This window comes from Uranotaenia lowii, chromosome 2 (assembly GCF_029784155.1).
Source record: "Uranotaenia lowii strain MFRU-FL chromosome 2, ASM2978415v1, whole genome shotgun sequence".
Classification (NCBI taxonomy): Eukaryota; Metazoa; Arthropoda; class Insecta; order Diptera; family Culicidae; genus Uranotaenia; species Uranotaenia lowii.
The window spans coordinates 379711124-379723498 of NC_073692.1; positions in this window are offsets into that span (position 1 = coordinate 379711124).

The window sequence follows — 12375 nt, forward strand, 5'->3', positions numbered from 1 at the left end:
ACTAGCTGATCCCGTTCGAACTTTGTTTCGCTAGTAACTATAAAAATGTGAAAAAAAAAGTTGATATTTTTCAAATGATATGAAATCTCAATATCCCTTACACTGAATTAAAAATACCTTTTCAGAAAGAATTTTGTTAGTATAAAGTTTATAACCATCACAAACGACGAACCTTTTTCTTCTAATTCCACAAAAGGGCAATTGGTCCTAACGTGTAATTTTCAATCCCGAACCGAACCATAAATCCCTCAATTTCTATATAAAAAACTAAAAGTTACTATGGGCGATCCTTTTGGCCGGCCCTGTACACAAAATTCAATACTTAAAATCGATTATCCGTCCCTCAAAACTCTCGTGTGTAAACTTTCATCCAAATCCAATGAACAGCGAACCTTACATAAAATTGCCCCTTACATAAAAATTTATATCGAAATCGATTGTTCTTCCCTCAAAACTCCCGTGTGCGATTTTTTTTATCTCGATCCGATGTATGATATCGTCAAAACCACCAAACAATATTTTCTTTGTATGGACGACCTCAAAAAGGTTCAAATGGGTCATCCGAAAATCTGAAAACAATTTCCATCATTCCTAGTCCTAACGATCCTTTATGCCAAATTACTGCTCTCTGGGTCTTAACACGGCTGAGCCTATTGAAGACAAACATACACACAAACATAGACAGACTTTAATTTATTTTATTTTGTATTTAAATGATTTACTCAGCAAACACTTATATTAAAGTTTTGTAAGTGATTTAAATCTCAATTTATCAAGAATTATTCTCAAACATATCAATTTAAGAGCTTTTTGGTGAATATTAGATTTTTTGAATTGTGCAAAATATAAGAGATTCTTTTTTTCTTTTAATTCCGTTACATGATTCATTTGATTTCATTCATTTTAAATCATTGTATCCATGATTTCTCAGAAGGTGTATGAACCTAAACAATTTTTTAGAGTTTTTCTATAGAAGTTAGAAATTTAAATTCAAGCAACCAATAGGTACTTTGGTTAAATTAGAGCTTTAAATTAAGTGTTCTCGACTGTTCTCAGTCTGAGGATGCTTTTTAAAGTCTTATATGTGTAGATTCACGATAACGTAATTCCATTTTTTGGTCACGATTCGAAGGTTCTGTTTACAAAATTTTACGTTGAAAGTTATTGTAAAGAGGGTTTGTTTATTGAAATGTTCTAACATGATTTAAAAACCCTTTCTTCAGCATATTTCTGCTGGACCAACCATTTCTAGAGTAACGCTTCCACTTGAAACAAAAAAAATCCCATCGAATGTCTAAAAGTGAAAGCTTTTAAAGAATTCGAATGTGTCGAATGGAATGTCCGAAAATTTCTTATGTAATTTTGACCAGAAACTATAAGACAAAATCACATACTTGTACGACGACACTATTAAGGGACCGAAGAATTCATTATGGGAAACTGCTTCGGTCAACGTTCTGGAAGAAAATGCTGAACTATTTTAAATTTTTACGATATGATATTTCCGAGGAATAAAAATAAAGTCGGAAAGTTAAACTCTTAAGTTTAAATCCCTTTATTCCCATATATCTGTTTTCAGCTGGATAAACAAAAAAATGATTGATTTTTCATTAAATATTTTACACCTACAGAAAACATCTTATTTCCCAACAACTTATTTCCTATCAAAGTCTTTTTTTATCCTGATATCGAGCTGTAACTCAGTACTTTAAATATGTAAATGATAATTAATTGTAAATGTTTGCTTTGTTTTCCCAGCGTATAAAATAGAAAAATAAGGAATCAAATCAGGCTCTGCGAAGTGACAAAAACAGTGAAACTAGCCAATTCGTGAAGCGACCCATTCCCACTTTTTACCTCGAAATTGGCACCACTGCTGTTTGAAACATCAAATTCTCACGACTCAAAGAGATTAACAAAAAGACAACCTCCAGAGAGTGGAACAATAATGTACCATTTAAGTAAATTTACTATATTACAATATCGCTTAACTCTCTGGAGCCACTACTTGAGCTATTGGTTGTCTTATTGGTAATCTCTTTGAATCATGAGAATAAGGTATTATTTTGACTGTCACAGGAATTTTCAACAAATAACAAAAGAAATGTTATTACATACAGTTGAAAAGAACTCCCAATGAATTGTTACAAAATAGATTTTTTGCCATAAACTTTCAAAAACATTTTTTTTAAATCAATCTTAACAAACTATACATTCTCAAAAAGTTTGTTAAATTCCCTATAATTTTCTTTTTTTTTGCATCATGCAGTAGAAAATGTCAATGTCAATACTGCCGAGCTTTTTGTATAAGCTTTATAACTGCTCCAATATGAATGAATGAACGACGAATACAGCCGTATGTTGTTATTTGTTGAGATGCGCTTCCTTTTTGTTAATTCATGAGTTGTCAGGGGAAATTTTTCCAATTTGAATAAAATTGTGTATGTGACTCGTTGCAAAATTCGATTTTTATCAGTACTCTTCGAAGTTATCCAACTAGGCTTGCCAACTACGATTCGTGTTAATTACAAATGATTGATAAAGTTGTTTAAAAACTCTGAGGTCATTAGCTTAAATGATCTTTACTCCATGCAACACAATGTTGGAGAAGATCAAATGATTTTGGTACATTTTGAAACCATTTTTCCAATAAAGAGAAACTCGAACGAATATTGTTGTTCGATTGATTTTTTTTACATTAAGTGAATTAAGTAAGTGTAGTAACTAGTAACTAAATGTACATAGAAGTTTTAAAGATTTAACATTGAAGAAATGGACAAGAAAGATCGTGAAAATATTATTACAAAAGGATAAGTTTAATTGCATTATTGTTTTCGACATAAGGAGTCATATTGTTTCCAATATGATAATAAATATATAATTTCTCATACTTTTTGTGCAAGTAATGAAGAAAACTTGATGATATAAATCCTATAACTATAAACAACCATCTGAAATAGCTCTTCTCAAAGAATTGTAATATTGTATTATTGTCGTGAAGCTAGGCTTATATTCGTTAATTCATTTGGAACACTTTCTTTTTTCAGTCCATTTAAGTTCCAATTGTTTAGAAGCTGACTTTTTCCATCCACATAAGTAGGTTGCTTCATTTAAAGCTCATCGTATCAAAAGAGGGCCATTTCGTATACGGCATTAATTTGATTAGCTGACAAATGGTGCTTTTTCTTGCGAGGTGCCCCTATCTTGTCCTGATTTTGGAAATGTAACGAAAGCCTTAAACGATCTTCAATTAATTCATTTGAGGACAGTCATTCTAGTTCGCTCTGGATATGGATTTTTTTTAATGTGGCTTCTTATCCAATAAAGGATCACTTTTTTCATCATACTTGTCTTCGGAGACTTCTTTCTTGTTTATTAAAAAATGTTAGGAATTTGCATTTTATCCTCATCTAACTGGAAAATGCTCAAACTTGATTTATCGATTTCTTTCAACGAGGTTATCTGATAAATTATTTTTCCTTTTCTAAACTCTGTCAAACAGATTGCGAAAGATTGTGATCTCTGAAGATGGAAGCAAAACTAATTCCAAACTATCAGCAGAACATCTTTTTCTCCGGAGTTTTTTTTCCTTTATCTTTCTCTGTCAACAGTCAGCCAGTTGCTGCAATCTGCTCTAAGTCTGAGTCTATCGAAAATCGGGGAGCTCCCTAAAGTGATTCACCGACCGATGTCTGATTAAAGTTCGTCCCCCTCTTTTCGAAGACACCAGCCAGACGTCGTTTCTGTCCTGCCATCGACATTGTCTTTCGCAGTCTTGCAAAGATTAGATTTTTCGCTTTGGCTGCGATTTTTCGACGTGATCCCAAAATGGGATTCAATTTGGAGGAAACTTTTCAACTATCCTGTTGAGTCGTCTCGAGACGTTTTGAACCGTTTTCCTGGAACATTTTGGCGAGTTTTGAACAAGGTTTTTTTTTGCTCGTTTTATACTCTCTGGGTCTGGTAATTCAATTCTTACTACACACAGAGAACATACCGGAGGGCAATATTGACACGATAAACTGTCGAGTTGTTTTCCGGAATGGATGGCAGTTTAAACAGTTTTTGCTACGAGAACTTGAAGAATATCAAAGATAAAAAAAAACCTTCGACGAGACATCATCCACACACACTTCTACTTACTCAGAAACCAGCAAATAACTTCCACTTCGCGTCTCTGTTTATTTTCTGAACCGATTTCGTTCTTTGGCTTTAGCATCCCACCCTGAGGTTTTTTTTCATCAACCTCCCCATTAAGGATGTCGCAAATTCTGGTTTATGGCGCTGAAAATTGCGAACCAGCCAACTCTGGTAAAGTGAAGGAGATCTGATGGTTGCAAGCTATACGACACTCAAGACTATAGCATGTTGGCAGATAAGTATAAATTTGCACCATATTTCATGACTAGTTGCTATTGAGGGCTCGAGTTTGGAGTGCCCTCATAGTAAGCCAAAAAGAGAAAGAGGGAAAGAAATTTTCATCAATCATAATAAATTTTGCTTTTCATTGGAAATGTTTTCTTCCAAAGTAGTTCCTGCAATCGAGGTTGAATTTGAAAAAAAAACTAGATTTTTGTGATCTTGTCTTGTCATTTGTGTCATTTTTGTCATTTTTGTCATTTTTGTCATTTTGTCATTTTTGTCATTTTTGTCATTTTTGTCATTTTTGTCATTTTTGTCATTTTTGTCATTTTTGTCATTTTTGTCATTTTTGTCATTTTTGTCATTTTTGTCATTTTTGTCATTTTTGTCATTTTTGTCATTTTTGTCATTTTTGTCATTTTTGTCATTTTTGTCATTTTTGTCATTTTTGTCATTTTTGTCATTTTTGTCATTTTTGTCATTTTTGTCATTTTTGTCATTTTTGTCATTTTTGCCATTTTTGTCATTTTTGTCATTTTTGTCATTTTTGTCATTTTTGTCATTTTTGTCATTTTTGTCATTTTTGTCATTTTTGTTATTTTTGTCATTTTTGTCATTTTTGTCATTTTTGTCATTTTTGTCATTTTTGTCATTTTTGTCATTTTTGTCATTTTTGTCATTTTTGTCATTTTTGTCATTTTTGTCATTTTTGTCATTTTTGTCATTTTTGTCATTTTTGTCATTTTTGTCATTTTTGTCATTTTTGTCATTTTTGTCATTTTTGTCATTTTTGTCATTTTTGTCATTTTTGTCATTTTTGTCATTTTTGTCATTTTTGTCATTTTTGTCATTTTTGTCATTTTTGTCATTTTTGTCATTTTTGTCATTTTTGTCATTTTTGTCATTTTTGTCATTTTTGTCATTTTTGTCATTTTTGTCATTTTTGTCATTTTTGTCATTTTTGTCATTTTTGTCATTTTTGTCATTTTTGTCATTTTTGTCATTTTTGTCATTTTTGTCATTTTTGTCATTTTTGTCATTTTTGTCATTTTTGTCATTTTTGTCATTTTTGTCATTTTTGTCATTTTTGTCATTTTTGTCATTTTTGTCATTTTTGTCATTTTTGTCATTTTTGTCATTTTTGTCATTTTTGTCATTTTTGTCATTTTTGTCATTTTTGTCATTTTTGTCATTTTTGTCATTTTTGTCATTTTTGTCATTTTTGCCATTTTTGTCATTTTTGTCATTTTTGTCATTTTTGTCATTTTTGTCATTTTTGTCATTTTTGTCATTTTTGTCATTTTTGTCATTTTTGTCATTTTGTCATTTTTGTCATTTTTGTCATTTTTGTCATTTTTGTCATTTTTGTCATTTTTGTCATTTTTGTCATTTTTGTCATTTTTGTCATTTTTGTCATTTTTGTCATTTTTGTCATTTTTGTCATTTTTGTCATTTTTGTCATTTTTGTCATTTTTGTCATTTTTGTCATTTTTGTCATTTTTGTCATTTTTGTCATTTTTGTCATTTTTGTCATTTTTGTCATTTTTGTCATTTTTGTCATTTTTGTCATTTTTGTCATTTTTGTCATTTTTGTCATTTTTGTCATTTTTGTCATTTTTGTCATTTTTGTCATTTTTGTCATTTTTGTCATTTTTGTCGTTTTTGTCATTTTTGTCATTTTTGTCATTTTTGTCATTTTTGTCATTTTTGTAATTTTTGTAATTTTTGTCATTTTTGTCATTTTTGTCATTTTTGTCATTTTTGTCATTTTTGTCATTTTTGTCATTTTTGTCATTTCTGTCATTTTTGTCATTTTTGTCATTTTTGTCATTTTTGTCATTTTTGTCATTTTTGTCATTTTTGTCATTTTTGTCATTTTTGTCATTTTTGTCATTTTTGTCATTTTGTCATTTTTGTCATTTTTGTCATTTTTGTCATTTTTGTCATTTTTGTCATTTTTGTCATTTTTGTCATTTTTGTCATTTTTGTCATTTTTGTCATTTTTGTCATTTTTGTCATTTTTGTCATTTTTGTCATTTTTGTCATTTTTGTCATTTTTGTCATTTTTGTCATTTTTGTCATTTTTGTCATTTTTGTCATTTTTGTCATTTTTGTCATTTTTGTCATTTTTGTCATTTTTGTCATTTTTGTCATTTTTGTCATTTTTGTCATTTTTGTCATTTTTGTCATTTTTGTCATTTTTGTCATTTTTGTCATTTTTGTCATTTTTGTCATTTTTGTCATTTTTGTCATTTTTGTCATTTTTGTCATTTTTGTCATTTTTGTCATTTTTGTCATTTTTGTCATTTTTGTCATTTTTGTCATTTTTGTCATTTTTGTCATTTTTGTCATTTTTGTCATTTTTGTCATTTTTGTCATTTTTGTCATTTTTGTCATTTTTGTCATTTTTGTCATTTTTGTCATTTTTGTCATTTTTGTCATTTTTGTCATTTTTGTCATTTTTGTCATTTTTGTCATTTTTGTCATTTTTGTCATTTTAGTCTTTTGCTCTTTTGATTTTCTCTATTGCTCTTTGGATTTTTTTTTGCTCTTTTGCTCTTTTGCTCTTTTGCTCTTTTGCTCTTTTGCTCTTTTGCTCTTTTGCTCTTTTGCTCTTTTGTTCTTTTGCTCTTTTGCTCTTTTGCTCTTTTGATCTTTTGCTCTTTTGCTCTTTTTATTATTTGCTGTTTAGTTTTGGAATCTCGCTTAAGTAAAAATATTCAAATGTTTCGTATGGATTCGAGAAAATATTTCAAAATTTTTTCACAAATATAAAAAAGTAGATATCAAAAAGTTTATTGAAAAAAAAATACAATCTTCACTGTTTTACTGGCATTTAAAAATATTTTTATTCTTCTGAATTTCAATGTTCAGCGATTTTCTTATCTCAACATCTTTATAGCTCGATCCAAATCTTATGCAATATCCAAAAGCCTCGAATCCCGGTCTTACAGCGCGAAATAAAACATAAGATTGAATTATTCAAGGAATAAACTGGAGCCAACCAGGCGACACATTCTCAAGTTCCAACCCACTCTCGAAACTCGCCTATAACAGCTCTCACGAAAATAGGCTCAGCGGAAAGATTCCGGAACAATTTTCAACTGCTTCCGGAAACCGATAACAAGTTGTACTTCCGGTGTTGTTCTTTCCTCCGCCTCCGGCTCGTTCGATTCTAACTTTCCCATCCTTTGAGCGCGCAGAAAATAAAAACCGGAAAGGGGGCTGGCGAAAAAACCCCGTATAAGTTTCGAGTCAAGTTGGTACAAATATGCTCAGGCAAAGTTCCCAATATCCGTAAGTTTTACTTAAGTCTTTTTGGTCTCTGCCACAGGAAATCGAATCATCGAAGCCGACGGAAATTTGAAATTACCAACTGGTTTTGGTGGAGGGTTTCCCGGTTGGCTATAGATAAAATTTATTCAAGGCGCCTCGCTTGCCGCATCGAAAGTTTGACCATTAATTTTAAAAGTTTTCCCTCCGAAATCGATTTGGAATATTGGAGGCGTTCTCGTTTAGGCCAAAGTTTTCTTAAGGGAGGGAACGTAACTTGAGATGATATGTGAACATGGTTTAGTCTAGTCCTAATGCAACTTTTATCGTCGTCTATGATAAGCAGACGACTTGGTATGACTTGTTCCGTTCAAGGTTGTTGATAAAAGTCATTGATCGATTTTGGGAAGTTGAAAAGTTTTAAAAGTTGTTTGAAGTTTGTTGGAATATTTGAATGTATTTTTCCCACATGTTCTCAAAGCATAGAACTCGTAAAGCTTTCAAACCACGTGAGACTAAAAAAAATCTGTAATTTTTGTATTTTTTTGCATTTATCTCAAAACGATTAAAATTTCTTAAATTTTTTGTTTCCTGTAGATTTTCACACAATTTTTATCACAATTCATAAAAACCACCTTCTTTCATTTTGAGCAAACCGTCACAAGAGCATTGGAAAAAAACATTCCGTTAATACTTTTTTATTCATAACAGTATAAATATATTTACGACAATGTTTTATCAAACCTCAACGAAGACCATCGTTCACCGGAAATGGTTTTGCCATCATTGTAGGAAGAAAAAAAACCGTAACGCTCAGAATCTGAAACATTTTCTCGTTTTGCTAGACACAGATTATTACGGTTATGGTGAGTCGGAATGGGATTTCAGTTTTATTCTTCTTTATCATTTTGCTCCTCAAATAAAAAAACGCTCCTAGGAGAAGTGGTTTTCCTGTTTATTCTGAGAAAACCGGAATCAATGATGATTGACAAAATGTTGCTGCTACCTAACCGAACTCGACAAATCAATTTTACGACACGTGCTCCAGTGAATTTATTTGCCATCAACACTGGCTGGGGTGTTTGCTCCGGCAGTTGCCTTCTTCAATTGTTGACTTGATCAATTTTCCAGTTGTGTTCAAACGTTGGTTCCAAAAATTCGAATTTTATAATTGTTTTTTTTTTTTATAAAAACTGATATATTATTAGCTCTTAAGCTCTCATACAAGACAACCTCTTCTAAGAGCCTTTACCCTACAACGCATTTTATCGCGTAAAACCGGAACTCATCTATTGGGAATATTTTGATGTTTCTGACAGCGACAAAAAAATAAAGCTTAACGCTTAACGTTTATTAGACTGTGATCTGGCAGATACCGCAACACAGCGGTGGTATTTTTTATCATTCAGCTAAGACTTGCATCAGACAGCAAGTTAGTAACGTGCGGTCTTAATCTGACATAAATTTATCCAAAATTCGACCAGAGTGCGTGGTTTATAAGCGTGCAACAATTTACGAGGCGCAAACTGTGATTTCGAGACAAATTTTCGTACGCTTTAAGCGCTTCTTAGTAAAAGATTTTCAGATTGCCTGGTTGAAGCTGAGCTTTCTCGGTTATTTAAAACAAAATTTGAGAGCTTTACGAATGTCCAAATTTTATAAATAAAAAAATCGGTGTTTACTACCTTGATAGAGGTTTGAGGTATCTTCATAATTACAAAATAAACACAAAACTTAAATTGAGTAGGGTAGATTATTTAAACTAGGAAACAAAATAAATTTTAGGAATCCGAAGTGAACGATGAATTCAAATGTAAATCACGCGAGTAGTAATTTAAAAGAATTTTGTAGTCTTACTCTACTGGAATGGTAAACAAACAAACAAACAAAAAAATAAAAGCAAAAGAGCAAAAGAGCAAAAGAGCAAAAGAGCAAAAGAGCAAAAGAGCAAAAGAGCAAAAGAGCAAAAGAGCAAAAAAGAAAAAGAGCAAAAGAGCAAAAGAGCAAAAGAGCAAAAGAGCAAAAGAGCAAAAGAGCAAAAGAGCAAAAGAGCAAAAGAGCAAAAGAGCAAAAGAGCAAAAGAGCAAAAGAGCAAAAGAGCAAAAGAGCAAAAGAGCAAAAGAGCAAAAGAGCAAAAGAGCAAAAGAGCAAAAGAGCAAAAGAGAAAAAGAGCAAAAGAGCAAAAGAGCAAAAGAGCAGAAGAGCAAAAGAGCAAAAGAGCAAAAGAGCAAAAGAGCAAAAGAGCAAAAGAGCAAAAGAGCAAAAGAGCAAGAGAGCAAAAGAACAAAAGAGCAAAAGAGCAAAAGAGCAAAAGAGCAAAAGAGCAAAAGAGCAAAAGAGCAAAAGAGCAAAAGAGCAAAAGAGCAAAAGAGCAAAAGAGCAAAAGAGCAAAAGAGCAAAAGAGCAAAAGAGCAAAAGAGCAAAAGAGCAAAAGAGCAAAAGAGCGAAATGACAAAAATGACAAAAATGACAAAATTGACAAAATTGATGAAAATGACAAAAATGACAAAAAAAAACAAAAATGACAAAAATGACAAAAATGACAAAAATGACAAAAATGACAAAAATGACAAAAATGACAAAAATGACAAAAATGACAAAAATGACAAAAATGACAAAAATGACAAAAATGACAAAAATGACAAAAATGACAAAAATTACAAAAATTACAAAAATTACAAAAATGACAAAAATGACAAAAATGACAAAAATGACAAAAATGACAAAAATGACAAAAATGACAAAAATGACAAAAATGACAAAAATGACAAAAATGACAAAAATGACAAAAATGACAAAAATGACAAAAATGACAAAAATGACAAAAATGACAAAAATGACAAAAATGACAAAAATGACAAAAATGACAAAAATGACAAAAATGACAAAAATGACAAAAATGACAAAAATGACAAAAATGACAAAAATGACAAAAATGACAAAAAATGACAAAAATGACAAAAATGACAAAAATGAAAAAAATGACAAAAATGACAAAAATGACAAAAATGACAAAAATGACAAAAATGACAAAAATGACAAAAATGACAAAAATGACACAAATGACACAAATGACACAAATGACAAAAATGACAAAAATGACACAAATGACACAAATGACAAAAATGACAAAAATGACAAAAATGACAAAAATGACAAAAATGACAAAAATGACAAAAATGACAAAAATGACAAAAATGACAAAAATGACAAAAATGACAAAAATGACAAAAATGACAAAAATGACAAAAATGACAAAAATGGACAAAAAAGACAAAAAGGACAAAAATTACAAAAAATACAAAAATGACAAAAATGACAAAAATGACAAAAATGACAAAAATGACATAAATGACAAAAATGACAAAAATGACAAAAATGACAAAAAATGACAAAAATGACAAAAATGACAAAAATGACAAAAATGACAAAAATGACAAAAATGACAAAAATGACAAAAAATGACAAAAATGACAAAAATGACAAAAATGACAAAAATGACAAAAATGACAAAAATGACAAAAATGCTAAAAATGACAAAAATGACAAAAATGACAAATGACAAAAATGACAAAAATGACAACAATGACAAAAATGACAAAAATGACAAAAATGACAAAAATGACAAAATGACAAAAATGACAAAAATGACAAAAATGACAAAAATGACAAAAATGACAAAAATGACAAAAATGACAAAAATGAACAAAATGACAAAAATTGACAAAAATGACAAAAATGACAAAAATTACAAAATGACAAAAATGACAAAAATGACAAAAATGACAAAAATGACAAAAATGACAAAAATGACAAAATGACAAAAATGACAAAAATGACAAAAATGAACAAAATGACAAAAATGACAAAAATGACAAAAATGACAAAAATGACAAAAATGACAAAAATGACAAAAATGACAAAAATGACAAAAATGACAAAAATGACAAAAATGACAAAAATGACAAAAATGACAAAAATGACAAAAAATGACAAAAATGACAAAAATGAAAAAAATGACAAAAATGACAAAAACAATGACAAAAATGACAAAATGACAAAATGACAAAAATGACAAAAATGACACAAATGACACAAATGACACAAATGACAAAAATGACAAAAATGACACAAATGACACAAATGACAACAATGACAAAAATGACAAAAATGACAAAAATGACAAAAATGACAAAAATGACAAAAATGACAAAAATGACAAAATGACAAAAATGACAAAAATGACAAAAATGACAAAAATGACAAAAATGACAAAAAAGACAAAAAGGACAAAAATTACAAAAAATACAAAAACGACAAAAATGACAAAAATGACAAAAATGACAAAAATGACAAAAATGACAAAAATGACAAAAATGACAAAAATGACAAAAATGACAAAAATGACAAAAATGACAAAAATGACAAAAATGACAAAAATGACAAAAATGACAAAAATGACAAAAATGACAAAAATGACAAAAATGACAAAAATGACAAAAAATGACAAAATGACAAAAAATGACAAAAATGACAAAAATGACAAAAATGACAAAAATGACAAAAATGACAAAAATGACAAAAATGACAAAAATGACAAAAATGACAAAAATGACAAAAATGAAAAAAATGACAAAAATGACAAAAATGACAAAAATGACAAAAATGACAAAAATGACAAAAATGACAAAAATGACACAAATGACACAAATGACACAAATGACAAAAATGACAAAAATG